At 38.3% G+C, this 14,640-nt stretch overlaps 1 long non-coding RNA gene across 12 annotated transcripts in view; it reads right to left on the bottom strand.

Annotated features, from left to right (window-relative positions):
- The window catches only part of LOC143677386 (uncharacterized), a 141,413-nt gene that overhangs the window by 115,402 nt on the left and 11,371 nt on the right, over positions 1-14,640 (bottom strand). For 10 of the 12 annotated variants that reach the window (XR_013172568.1, XR_013172570.1, XR_013172562.1 and 7 more), the window contains exons 3-5: positions 14,437-14,599; positions 9,288-13,239; positions 7,799-7,930 (exon numbers count right to left, since the gene is read on the bottom strand). This is a non-coding gene — a long non-coding RNA (uncharacterized LOC143677386). The remainder of the gene's footprint in view (positions 1-7,798; positions 7,931-9,287; positions 13,240-14,436; positions 14,600-14,640) is intronic. The other 2 variants (XR_013172566.1, XR_013172571.1) reach the window with 2 other exon arrangements.

The following is a 14,640-nucleotide window of genomic DNA, read 5'->3' as shown; positions in this document are numbered from 1 at the left end:
ATTTATATATATTGGCTATGGCTAGTCATTTACCTGGATGGTCAGGGTCTTGGAAATATGAATGAGATGTTGGATACAAAGGGGTCTGGGAGAAAGCTATATAGACAGACCTTTATGAATGGACAAAAACATGAAAATATATGTGTCCCATGTGAATGCTTACCAGAGGGTGATACCATTAGAGGAGAATTTTAATAATTATGTGGCTAGCATAACCTGTATTTGTGGATACCAGTTAGGCTTTTTCCATAGCCATTCTTGTCATTGCCCTATGGCTCAAGAACAAAATGGCTATTGTAGTAGATGGATGTTATTGTTGGGATAAAAATATGGACTTCTACTCACCAAGACAGCCTGGCTAAAGTTATGATTGTGTGCACAACTGTAGAAACAAACATTCTATCCCTTCTGTGGCATCATTTCCCAAGGTGATAGCCTTCCAAATCCATTGAGGAAGGGGCAGCATTTTACTCCAACTGCAGTATTAGTATGTCATGTATATAGATTTACATCCTTGCATGGATTTTTTCTGCCCAAAGTATCATTTATGGACTTGCAGAATGATTTATCCACCTTCATAGCATTATGCACAGAATCACTTCTGACCGTGGAACTAAACTCATAGCAAATGAAGTACAATAATGGGCATATGCTCATGGAATTCACTGTTATTACTATGTTTCGCATCATTCTGAAGCAACTGGACTAATGGAATGGTGGCAAGGCCTTTTCAAGACTCGACTGTGTTGCCAACTGTGTGGCAATACCCTGCAGGGATTGGTCAATATTCTTTAGGAGACTTACATGCTCTAAGCTTATGTATACTCTATGGTGCTATGTCTTCCACTGCTAGGAATCAAGGGGTAGAAATAAGAGTAATACTATTCACTCTTACTTTAGTTATCCATTAGAAAATATTGTGCTTCCTTTGCTCAAGACATTAAGCTGTACTGGTGTACAGGTCTTAGGTTAAAAAAGGATGATTGTTTTCCCCAGGAAACAAAATAATAATTCCATTTACTTGGAATGTAAGACTTCACATTGTCACTTAGGGCTCCTCAAACCTCTGCATTAAAAGGCAAAGAAGGGAATTAGTACTATACTGGCTAGTGTTATTGGTCCCAATTACCAGAGGGAAATAGGACAGCTACTACCCTTAGAGGTAAAAAAAAGAGCTTTGCTGAATAGGGAGATCCCTTAGGATATCATTTAGTACTACCATGTCCAGTGATTAAAGTCAATGGGAAACTGCAACAACCCAATCCAGACAGGGCCACTAATGTCCCAGAAACTGTGAGAATGAAGCTTTGTCCTAAAATTGGGTAGACTGCAATACTAGTAGTCAATAAGAAGGAGGGGTAAAGATTTTGTGATGTTTGCAGTTTTTGCTGTAGTTTTTCTTTTTCTGGAGTAATACTAAGTAATTCTAAGAATGATCAGGCAATTAATGCACAGCTACATGATATTGTGAACCACTGATTGTATACTTTGGATGGTGTATTAGTTAGGGTTCTCTGGAGAAACAGAATCAATAGGGAACACTTGCAAATATAAAATTTATAAAAGTGTCTCATGTGACCACAGGAACACAGAGTCCAAAATCCACAGGGCAGGCCATGAAGCCGATGACTCCAATGGAGGGTCTTGATGAACTCCACAGGAGAGGCTCACCAGCCGAAGCAGGAATGGAACCTGTCTCCTCTGAATCCTCCTTGAAAGGCTTCCTGTGATTAGATTAAGCATCACTCATTGTAGAAGACACTCCCCTTTGGCTGATTACAAATGGAATCATCTGTGGATGAGGTGACATGATCACGATCTAATTCTATGAAATGTCTTCATTGCAACAGACAGGCCAGCATTTTCCCAATCAGATAAACAAGTACCACAACTTGGCCAAGTTGACACATGTCCCTAACCATGACAGATGGATTCTATGGTGTGCAAAGATATCTCAATAAAATTATATTTAATAATTTTTACCAAATAATGAGAATGTAGAATGGATAGCTACTATGATTTATATACAAAATATAAGAATGTAGAATGGGTAGCTTCTATGATATATATGCAGAATATAAGAATGTAGAATGGATAGCTACTACGATTTATATGCAAAATATATGCTCAGTAGGGGCAGTGGTTAACCTTATGTTTTCAATTTGTACCATTGTCAAGGTCTTTTAACAAATGCATTTTCTTGATATTAAAGCTAGTAGTACATTAGAGATCTTTAAGAGTTGTTTTAAAACTGTTGACCCAAATGCAATTGGCACAGAATTCCACTCTTTTGCTAGGCATCCCTCCATTAATATGAAATGGAATATGTTTTATTCCTTAATCCCTGCTGTACTTGTCCAGATGGAAAAAATTCAAGGTCATTTTCGTTCTGGATGCTTTGCAAAACTGTGTAAGTTTGGAGTAAATGCTAGGGGTTATTGTTCTTTTCAGGCATGAGTGTTGGTGCCTGTCTCTTTGTGGCCAAAGAAATCTTTAGTCCAAGATATCCTTGAAGTATTTGCCTGGTGACTTAATGTGCTTTAATGATTTCATTTTTTGTCTGGAGAAGGATATATACCTAAAAATTCTACAGAAAAATCCCCTTGGGAGTATGGGGAGGAAGGGAAAAAAATCAATTTCCTCATTTTGGGAATTCCTGATATTATTGCAAGCAGTGTGGACAACCAAATCAATAGGCCATGCCTTCAATCTTGGGGCTTGCCCCTAGGAAATTTATTCTTGCAAAGGAGAGGCAAATCCTACTTAAAATTAGGTCTAAGAGTCACACACAGAGAACCTATTTTGTTTCTCAGATGTGGCCTCTCTCAGCTGACAGAGGAAGCAAACTCACTGCCCTCACCCCCATCTATTTGTAACATGACTCCCAGGGATATAAACTCCCTGGTAATTTGGGAAAGAAATCCTAGGCTGAGCTGAGGTTCAGCATCAAGGGATTGAGAAAACCTTCTCCACAAAAGGGGGAGAGAAATGAGACAAAATAAAGTGTCAATTGCTAAGAGATTTCAAACAGAGTTGAAAGGTATTTCTGGAGTTTATTCTTATGCACTATATAGATATCCCCTTTTTAATTTATGCTGCATTAGAGTGGCTAGAGGGAAGTACCTGAAACTGTAGAGCTGTGTTCCAGTAGTCATGTTTCTTGAAGATGATTGCATAATAATATAGCTTTTGCAATGTGACTGTGTGATTGTGAAAACCTTGTGTCTGATGCTCCTTTTATCTAGGGTATGGACAGAATAGTAAAAATATGGATAAGAAATGAATAATAGGGGAAACAAAGGGTAAAATTAATTGAGTAGATTGGAATACCAGTGATCAAAGAGAGGGAGGGATAAGAGGCATGGCATGTATGAATTTTTTCTTTTTTTTATGTCTTTTGCTGGAATGATGCAAATGTTCAAAAAATTATCATGGTGATGAATACACAACTATGCAATGATATCATGAGTCACTGATTGCAACTCAGTGAGCCACTGAGCCATACTGTGGGCTACTGTTTGATGTCGATAATGTATGTCAAGAATGTTTGTATATTTGCTTGTTGTTTACAATACAAATATTTTTTTTAAATTCTACAGTTTCCAAAATCATGAAAATCTCTAAGTATTGAATGTATCAAAGCATAAAAATGTAAGATAATAGTATCCAATAAAACTGTGGCCTGCACAAAAAAACTAGGATGAAGATTTGATTCACCCCCCCAAAAATATGTCCAGCTGAGGTGTTTGGTGAGGGCAAAGGAAATGTGGAATGAATAGTGGAAGAAGGTATTTATAAACACTATCAACAACCATATGACCAGTTACACAAATGAATACTGTAATATAAATATTGCCATTATGAATTTTTTGCTTTTGTTATGCTTGTATATACACAGAAGATATATGTCTATTTTCTGCCTTATCATCCTGTTATCATATAAGTTTTGTTAACTTTTTATTATATTAAGTTGCATTATACAAAATTTAAGTGTGAATGTCAGTGAGGACTTAAACCCTCCTTTTGGGAATGAGTTACTGTGCTTTCTTGTTCTACACAGGACAGTTGAATTATGTTAGGTGAATGCAGACTACTATATTTAGAGAATATCTGTGCTTTAAGGTGATGCATGCCTATCAAGTTGACAAGGAGTGAAGTGTGATGGTTAACCTCATGCGTCAAGTTGGCTAAGTCATGGTATTTATTTATTATTCAAGCAATCACTGTTACCAGAAGATTTTGTGGATTTAAATCATGAGCCAATTGATTGCACTGATGGCTGATTATATCTACAACCAAGAAATGAGATTATCTTTAGCCATGGGAGAAGTCTCCTCCAATCATTTTGAAGGCCTTCAATGGAGAACTGAGGCTTCAGCAGTCAGAAAAAAGAATTTCTATTTCCACTTCAGTCAGGCAGATCCTCCTGGGTAATTCATCAAAACCTACATTGGAGTGACAGCTTCAGTTTGCCCAATGGAGTTCAAATTTACATGAGCTAATTCCTGCATAACCAGATGTTCTAGTTTACAAGCTCCCAGAATGCATTATGCCAAAAAATGACTTTTAAAAAAGGGTATTTATTAAGTTGCTATTTTACAGTTCTAAGGACATGAAAATATCCAATATTGAAGCAGGACTATAGAAATATTCAACTAAGGCATCCAGAGAAAGATACATTTGTCCCAGAAGGCTGATGACATTCAGGGTTTCTCTCTCAACTGGAAGAGCACATGGCCAATATGGTGACATCTGCTAGCTTTCTCTCCAGGCCTCTTGTTTCATGAAGCTCCCCTGGGGGTATATTTCTTCTTCATCTCCAAAGGTTTCTGGCTATGTGGGCTCTGTGGCTCTTAAGTTTTTCCAATATGTTTCCTCTTTTAAAGGCTTCTAGTGAACTGATCAAAATTACTTGGAATGGGTGGAATCACATATCCCTCTAATCAAAGGTTAATGCCCACAACAGGTTATGTCAACATCTCCATGGAGATAATATAATCAAGTTTCCAACCTACATACTGAATATGGATTAAAAGAAATGTTTGCCTCCACAAGATGGATCAGGTTTAAAACATGACTTATCTAAGGCAATGATCCTTTCAAGTCAGCACACCAGGGTGATCAAAACATCAGGGCATCAGTGTCTTTGTAGGGATGGAGGTGGGGATTGACTGCTATAGCAGAACGAACCATGTGCCCCAATTTTAACGTCTTCTTGCTCCTCTCACTCAATTTCAAGAGACTGAGTTAAGCTGAATGGCTCTCCTAAGCATAACTAATATCAGGAAGGAGGGTCCAGCAGAGAGAATGAAATCAGCTGGCCTTCTTCCTGCCCCCAGACACCTATGTCCATTCAGGAACTTGCCCATCAGTCAGTCTCTGGCTGAGGCTCCAGGTACTCTCACTGGGATGTCTGCGGCATCCTGATGACTCCCATTCCCACACAACTCACTTGAATTACTCTCTTCAGAGGCCACACCTACCCACAGTCCTCCCCTTCTCCATGCCACTCAACTTCTGCCCCTGTTTAGGCATGAAATACCTAAAGTTCATTGGTGAATTTATTGAAAAGCAGGGATGACAACCTATGCAAGAACAAACTTCAAGCTAAAATCAAGGAAAGATGCTTACCCAGTTTCCCAGAGAAGGACTCAGAGAGAAGTAGGGGTCACATTCAAATAGAGTCAAGAGGTTATCCTAGAGGTTATTCATATTCATTATAGACATATCCTTTTTTAGTTTGTGGTGTATTGGTGTGGCAAGTTGGAAGTACTGAAAACATTAGAACTGTGTTCCAGTAGCCGTGTTTCCTGAAGATGATTGTATAATGATATAGTTTTTTTTTCTTTTTACATGGGCAGGCACTGGGAACAAATCCATGACTCTGCCATGGCAAGGAAGAACTCTTCCTGCTGAGTCACCATGGCTCACCCATGATATAACTTTTACAATGTGACTGTGTGATTGTGAAAACCTGTGTCTGAGTAAAAAATAAACAAATAAAAAGGAAACAAGAGTTAAAATAAATTGAGTAGATGGAAAATACTAGTGGTCAATGAGAAGGAGGGGTAAGAGGTATGGCGAGTATGAATTTCTTCTTTTTTCTTTTTTATTTCTTTTGCTGGAGTGATGCAAATGTTCTAAAATTATCATGGTAATGAATACACAATGATGTGGAAATACTGTGAGCCACTGATTGTACAGCATGTATGGAATATTTGTATGTCAAGAATGTTTGTATGTTTGTATTTTAAGTTTTTACAATACAAATATTAAAATAAAAAAAGAAGCAGGTGTCACAGAAGCCCAGCAGGGTCTCCCTAAACTGTGAATGTGATTGTGGCACCTCCTCCACCACCTTAAATTCTGCCCCTCCAATTCACAGTCCCTTACATCCTTGCATGGTTCCCATAGTGATGGTAAAGAAACCTCAATAAATATTTCTTCTTTCTAATCTTAATTTTCCATAACCTGGCAAATATTTATTTCTGACTGTTGGCATTAAACACAGTGTACTTTCTCTATTCTGTTGATTTTTTACATTTTTTATTTGTTCTTGGTTTTGGAAACAGATATTTATTTTTATTTAGTGTGGCTTATTCACAGAAGAATAGATGATTTGCGGATTACCAAGGTCCTTATGTTAATGACAGAAGTTTTCTGGGGGATCTCATCCATGAGTAGTGGCCATTAAAACCTGTTGCCCATCAGGCCTGAGATTAGTAGACTGAAGAGAAATCTTGGAAAAGAAAGCTAAGAATGCTGTAAATGAGGTACTACAGAATAAGGTTAACTTTCCTTTCAAAAATGATATGATTCTTGTGGGTTTCACTGTGATAAATTACACATTAGCTCCTATTATAAATGAACACAGTAAGCAGGAATAGAAAATTAATGAGCATTGAATTACATGTCGCTGTTAATATAGACTGAATAATCTACATTCATAATGGTCTGTCAGATCAAGGAATCTGAGTATATCAAGAAGTAAATGAAATGAGAAACATTTATAATTTTCTTTCTGAAAATGTTTCCCACCACAGGTGACCCACCCTAGTCTCAACCAGCTCCTTCCACTCCATGATCTAAAATCATGAGTAACTAAAATGAGCTGGATTACCTATGCCCACACCCTATAAACTATAATCAAGTTCACTTAGAGCTTGGAAGTTTGAGTTTTAGTACTCGCCTGTCACTAGACAGCATCTGTGTATCTGAAGATATGTCTTAACCTCCTTGCCTCTTTCTCACCAACTATGTACTAAGAGGAGAAAAACACACTGTGGCTCAGAGAACTACTCTAAGGTTAGTCATGGAGCCACATAAATCACTTGGAATAACTCTTCTCCATGTTGTTTCTTTTCCTCCAATTTTTCAAACAAACCTACGTTTAGTTTTTTTTAATATGCAGGAAACTTTACTTTTTAAAGGATAAATCAAATAAGATGCAGTTCACATTTTCTCAAACATACATAATCTATCCTTAATATAAAATTCACTCAATTGGTAAATTACACTGAAATATAAAGGGAATGCAAAGTTACATATTTAAAATGATTGTTTAACTATCCCAATGTAATAGTCAAATTAATCAAGGCATTGTATATTTTTTAAAATACAGCATTTTAAAGCCAATTATATGTAGTAAAAAGGGGAATACTGATGTGAAATAGTTTGAGTCAAAGCAAACACTAGGACATTGTCCTCCAGACATAGCTCACCTCTGGTTTCTGAAATTTACCCAAAACATCCACTGCCACAATCTGATGACTTATGAATCTAGTAACATCTTACTTACCCAGGGGATAAAGAATTGCTTGGCCCTGCAGTTCCAGGATCTACTCCTTTCTGGGACTGTCTCTGCTCTGAAATTCTGCAGATGCCACAGTTTCTCTTCTTGGTAGGATTTTGTTTCAGTGGTTCCTTCCCTCTTATGTCATAGGATTTGATTTGTTACATGGGAATCAGGTTTTGGGACAGAAGCACAAATTTGCATTTAGTTAGATGGTCATTCATATTTTAAAACATCAACTTCTGTGTGAGACTAAAGCAAAAAAATGTTTATTTGCTATAAAATTTATATTTTGACTAGTGCATTTCCTAATATAACTTATATGGACAGGTTAACTGAACACCATAAGTACATGGAACCTTGAATAGGGCATTAGATTTTATAGGTTTGTCTAGTGTGATGTCCTGATAAATTTCAGAGAAATTTAAACAGTGAATAAATAAGTACTTACAAAGTCCCCTTGGGGGAATGGCAAGAAAACTTCCCCATTTGAAGACTCCCTGATATTCTCATAAGCAGTGGAGAGAACCAATCAATATGCTGAGCCTTCAATACTAGGGTTTGTTCATATGAAATTTATCCCTGCAAAGGATAGGCTAAGGCTACTTAAAATTAGGCCTAAGAGTCACCCCCAGAGAACTTCTTTTGTTGCTCAGATGTGGCCTCACTCTCTCAGCCAACATGACAAGCAAACTCACTGCCCTACTCTTCTCTACATGGGTCATGACTCCTAGGGGTGCAAACCTCCCTGGCAACATGGGACAGAAATCCCAGAATGAGCTGGGACTCAGCATCAAGGGATTGAGAAAACCTTCTTGATCAAAAGGAGGAAGAGAGAAAAGAGAAAAAATAAAGTGTCAGTGGCTGAGATATTTCAAACAGAGTTGAGAAGTTATCCTTACAGATTATATACATATCCTTTTTTAGTTTATGGTGTATTAGAGAAGTTAGAGGGAAGTGCCTGAAACTGCAGAGCTGTGTTCCAGTAGCCATGTTTCTTAAAGATGATTATATAATGACATACTTTCACAAAGTAGCCATGTGTTTGTGAAACCTTGTGTCTGATGCTCCCTTTATCTATGGTATGGACAGATGACTAAACATATGGATTAAAAATAAATTAATGGGGCAAAATGTTAAAATAAATTGAGTAGATTGAAATACTAGTGATCAATGAAAGGGAGTGGTAAGGGGTATAGAAAAAATAGGAGGAACAAAGGTTAAAATATATTGGATAGATGGAAATACTAGTGGTCAATGAGAGGGACAGGCAAAGGATATGGCATGTATGAGCTTTTTCTTTTCTCTTTTTATTTTCTTTTTCTGGAGTGATGCAAATGCTCTAAGAAATTATCATGGTGATGAATATACAACTATGTGATGATATTGTGAGTCACTGACTATATACCAAGAATAGAATGTTCATGTGTTAAGAATGTTCATGTTTATATGTTGTTATGTTTTGTCACTAAAAATATTTTTTTAAAAAAATTACCATCAGGCAGGACCACAAATCTGCAGCTCTTGGAACTCACTGTCCCATAGAATCTTGGAATGCATCTTCCAGAAACTCAAACTGGGCCATTGAATGCACAAACTAGACAGGGTGAGAGGACCCCAGGGGCCAATCTGACTCAAGAACTCTGAGGAAAAACCAAGAAACCTCAGAAATTGGCTTAAAGTACAATAAACACCAAACATGCTTCACAGCTATCTCTTTGCAGATTTTGGGTCATCTTCCTGTGTTGAATGCTGGGGAGAACACATGATAACTGGGTTTTCAGTAGGTAGGTTAAGAAGAGCTAGAGATTTGGAGCAAAACAGATATAGATTTTAATCCTACTGCTCTCAAGGACTTAGTTGTAGTGGTAGTTAGGTTCAGGTGTCAACTTGGCCAGGTGAAGGTACCTAGTTTTGTTGCTCTGAACATGAGCTAATGGTATGTGAAGCTCATCTGTCATTGATTACATCTGCAGTCAGCTAGGAGGCATGCCTGCTGCAATGAATGATGCTTGATTTAAGTGGCTTAAATAAGAGAGCTCAACATAGCACTGCCCAAGCAGCTCAGCATACCTCATCCCGGCACTTCCAGCTCAGCCCAAGCCTTTGGAGGTGAGGAAAAGAATCACCCCAGGGAAAGTTGTTGGAACCCAGAATCCTGGATCAAAGGCCAGCAGAGAACATCCTGTCTCTTCCCATGTAAGAAAGACCCTCAATTGAAAATTAGCAGCCTTTCCTCTGAAGAACCGTATTTTTAATTAAATAAATCCCCTTTAATTAAAAGCCAATCCATCTCTGTGGTGTTGCATTCTGGCAGTTTTGGTAGACCAGAACAGTTGTTTTACCTGAGAATATCACTTCACTCGTCTGAATTGGCTCTTATTTATATTTTAATTTAACTAGTTATTTGTACTTAATTCATATTTCTGATTCTTATTTTATACCACTTTACAACATAGCTATACAGACCACAATGTACCTTTGTTTTTCAGTTCTATAAGCACCCCCATGAAGAAGTATGGATACTCTCCTTTCTCAAAACAGGAATCTTAGGCTTAAAAGCACAGGCCCTGGCCCCCACAGCAGTGCAGGACACACTTAGCACAAGCACTCTCCCCACAGCTCTGCCCTGTCCGCAAATGATGCAGCACAATGTCACACATGCATATATGCCCTCCTTCTGAGGCTTCAGGGATGGGCTGCCTGCCCAGCACATGGGCAGAACATGCAGAATCCCCAGCCACGCAGTCCACACTGGTCCCCCGTCCCACCACTCCTCCCTTTTGGGCCTCATGCACACATACCTGGGGTCTCACTGTGGCATCTTCTAGCCCACCCTCTGGGACTGCCTGCACTGGTAACTGCAGGCCACACCCTCCTTTGTCCCAGCCCTGATGTCTGCTTCCTCATTGGTGAGAACCAGGTTCCTGAAATCACTACAAAATCTGGGAATGTCCCAGATTACCTCCCCTGTGGCTTTAGGCCCAGAAGGGGAGCCTATAAAATGGAAGAGCAGCACCTGTGAAGGATACCCAGGAGGGCCACATTCTGTGCATGCACAAAAAACCCAGGACTACATCGACCATCACCCTTCTGATACACTTCTTCAAATACCTGCTTGCTAATGAAGCCTATCTGGTATAAAACCATGGGAGAGGGTTGTTCTGTAAGTGCTGGCATTTCCAGTGCCTTCCCATGCTTGTGTGTTGTACTTGGGCTCTGCCATCATAACTAATTGCAATGCACAGTCATTTATTGGATTCTGGTTTGAGAAAATAATCCCATAGATGTGTCCAATGATTGTGGTAATATGAGTAAGAATGCAGTAAGAAAAAGTTTATTTAGCTTTAAGTATGCCTACTGAAGTGCTAAGGATTGAAATCTTACTGGTTTAAATAGTATTTTAAAAGAAATGAGAAAGCAGATACAGCTAACTGAAACTGTTCAATATAAATGTGGTTGCATATTTTTAAGCTTCTCTTATTCTGTATTATTAAGAAATATTTAAAAAAAAAGAATAAAGAAGTAAAATGAAGTAGGGTGTACTAGAAACACTGTGCCCTCTAGAAATAAAGATAGAAGGCATATTTCAATTATTTGTGAATATAGATGGGAAATTTAGTTAAAATACCAGAAAACAGAATCCAGTAATGCAATATGAAATGATATCTCTGTTAAGCAGAATTTGTCTTACAAATGAAGAAAAATGATAAAGGGACCAAATCTTCCACTCTTCATTTCAAAGAATGAGACATAGACTGTGAGTGGGCACCATGAAGATTGTCTTGTTTCAAGTGGAATTGGACTGAGATAGTCTAGAAAATAATAATTATTCAAAGCCATTCTTTGGTTACTTCACCTATTCCCCAGCACATGCCAAACACTGACAGCCTGCAGACACCATTCTATGTCATGGAGAATCAATGCAGTTCTTGCCAATTCTAATTTGAGAACCAAGACAAATAATCCAAGAGAGGAACCATATACTCTGTGAACTCACATATATGAAATATCTAGAATGAGACTGAAAGTAGATTATAGCTTGGGGAAGTATTGCTTAATGGATGCATAGTTTGAAATGATGATAATGTTGGGATAGTGGATATTGGTGATGGTAGCACAATATTGTGAACATCATTAATCCTCTGAATTGTACACTTGCAAGTTCATAAAAGGAGATGTTTAAGTTGAGTATATGCTACTACAATAAAAAGTTTTTTCAAATGGAAATGGAGGGTGGTGCAACCATAGCTCAGTGGCAGAATTCTAGCCTGCCATGCTGGAGCTGGGTTCAATTCTGAGAGCCTACCCATGCCAAAAAAAAAAAGGAAATGAAAGTACAATAATTATCAATAATTATCTGAGACAACAGGCATAATCCAGTACTGTCCAGACAAAGTGGAATATTTGGTCATTTTAGGTATGCAGGGCCTTTGGCTAATCCTTTGTCTACTGACTCACCAACAATAAAACCTGGGTCAGTTCTCATATTTGGAATATTCAGAGGCCTCATCTGTGACCCAGGGAGCATATCAGTACCTATTGCAGAGATTCATCAAAGGAAATTATAAGAATCAGTGATGTAACACATTAGGCACTGAGAACAGTATGTTCTCATACTGTTGTAAGTATGCAAAGGCATACATTCATGGATATTTATTGCACTAACAAAATCAGCAACCATCCTAGAAATCGGTCAAATTTAGTTACTTTCGTTCTTTGGATGATGGATATACCTGTTAAAAGGATTGGTAGATCTAGGAGTGTGTTGCACCCATTTGTATAGGGAGCGCTGCTTATATCCTCATCCTGGCATGAGCAACGCTGCCTCCTTTCACTTCCAAAAGAACCCTGGCTTGGATTTTTCATGAGATTTTGCCTATAGGGCTATATGTACAGGTATGGAACTATCTCTAAGAAAATGTAATTTCATAATTGAGCTGCACAATAATTTAAATAATAAGTTAAATCTTAAAATGTGCAAGACATAGAATGTATAATGAGACATGGGCTTATGCTTATGTGTAAATTATACATCTATGGAAGGAGACACAAGAAATTTATAAGTGATGTCTGAGAGTGGAATAGAGTTGAAGGTCCAAGTAGTGGAATAGGAAGGAGACTTACCATTAATTGTGCATTATTTTCAAGTTTCATTTGTTTGTTTAGCTATAAGTTAATTTTCACAGAATATATTATAGTAATGGCAATATTAATAATAATAATTAATAATGATAATAATAATAATAAAGATTATGGGGAAGTTCTGCAACAGAAGTTGGAAGTACTGGCCTTTCTCATGCTCTGGCACCTCTGTAGTCCCTGTTATAAATCCTCCTTCAGTCCATTCACAGTCAGTAGACCATGACTGGGTTCCTTCTGATGCATTAAATCTGCCTTTCTTCAGTTACTGCAAAGTGGCCTTTGTGGCAAGACTCAGAATTTCCCTGCAGGATAGGAAATGTGTAACTGGTGACAAAGAGTTTGGGGAAATTAGAATTCTCTGTAGAAAACTACTTGACAGTTTCTCAACAGATTATACTTAAATTTATTATATGACCTAGAAATTTGACTTCAAAACAAAAATGGTAGAGGTACACAAACACTTTTACACAAATGCTCACAGCAATACTATTATAATAGCTAAAAGGTAGAAACAACTGATGAATGGATAAAAAAATGAGATGTATAAATACAATGAAGTATTGTTTGGCCATAAAAAGGAACGAAGTACTGATACATGCTACAATGTGGATGAAACGTGAAAACATTATGCTAAGTGAAAGAAGTCAAACATAAAAGGCCACATATTATATGAATGAATTAACATGAATTACACAAAATAGTTAAATCTATAAGACAGAAAACAAACTAGTGGTTGCAAGGGGTTCAGGGAGGGAAAAAGAGATGGAAAGAAGAAATTGCTCCATGGGTATCGGGACACATAGAGTAGATGATACTCTATGCAGGGAGATAAAGGATGAGGAAACATCTCGAGTTTGGAGTAGAGTAACTACATGTATATTAGGAAGCCTGGGGAAGAGTAAGACTGAGGAAGAAGTCCAAGATTTATTGTTTAGTATGTGATGCATTATGTGGGGCCCTTGAGTCACTGGCAGTGAGCAGGTTATTGTCTTCTCCCTGGGCTTTGGGCAGGTCTTTAGGCTCTCAGTCAGTTCCCTCCCAGGGAGGGGCATGGCTGCTGAGAAAGCACCATCAAACATGCCTACTTGGAGTTGCTGTGTGCTGAGGCCATGTGACAAGTGGCTGTGTTCAGGGGGCTGCCCCATCCCACTGCTCCCAGATCCCAGTATTCCCTCACCCCCTGTGGTGGGATGTGCCTGCCCCTACCCAAATGGGGAAAGACTGCTGTCTGTACAGTTTTGTCTCTACTGTCCTGATCCCTCCACTCACACCACTAGATCACTGGAAAGGCAGAGAGGGAAGGGAGTATTAAAAGAACATTTTTTTCTCCATCTTAGGATCTAAGTGCTTTATTGAGGGATTCATCAACTGGGCAGCAGCCCATTCAGAAAGTAGAAGGGAGCTCAACTGAGATAGTGGAAAAGTTATGTTTAAATAGCGAGGATGAGGAAGCAAGTGAAGAAATGCTCTGATAGGCTGTCTTTCCTTTTTTACTTTACCTAGGAGAGAGGATCTTCCACAGTGGAGTAGGGAGCAGCAGGTATACAGTGACTGATGTGGTGGGCTCCTCCATTCTGATAGCTCTCTCTCCTGGACCACCAGTTGTCGCTTGTCTGTAATTCTGTAGGGTATATTTTCTTGTTCCATTTTCTCAGAGAGCCACTGAAGGTGAATTGTTTATGTCTTCTGGAACACCCTTTCTC

This window comes from Tamandua tetradactyla, chromosome 3 (genome assembly GCF_023851605.1).
Source record: "Tamandua tetradactyla isolate mTamTet1 chromosome 3, mTamTet1.pri, whole genome shotgun sequence".
NCBI classification, from domain to species: domain Eukaryota; kingdom Metazoa; phylum Chordata; class Mammalia; order Pilosa; family Myrmecophagidae; genus Tamandua; species Tamandua tetradactyla.
This window is presented reverse-complemented; position numbering and strand designations above follow the sequence as displayed.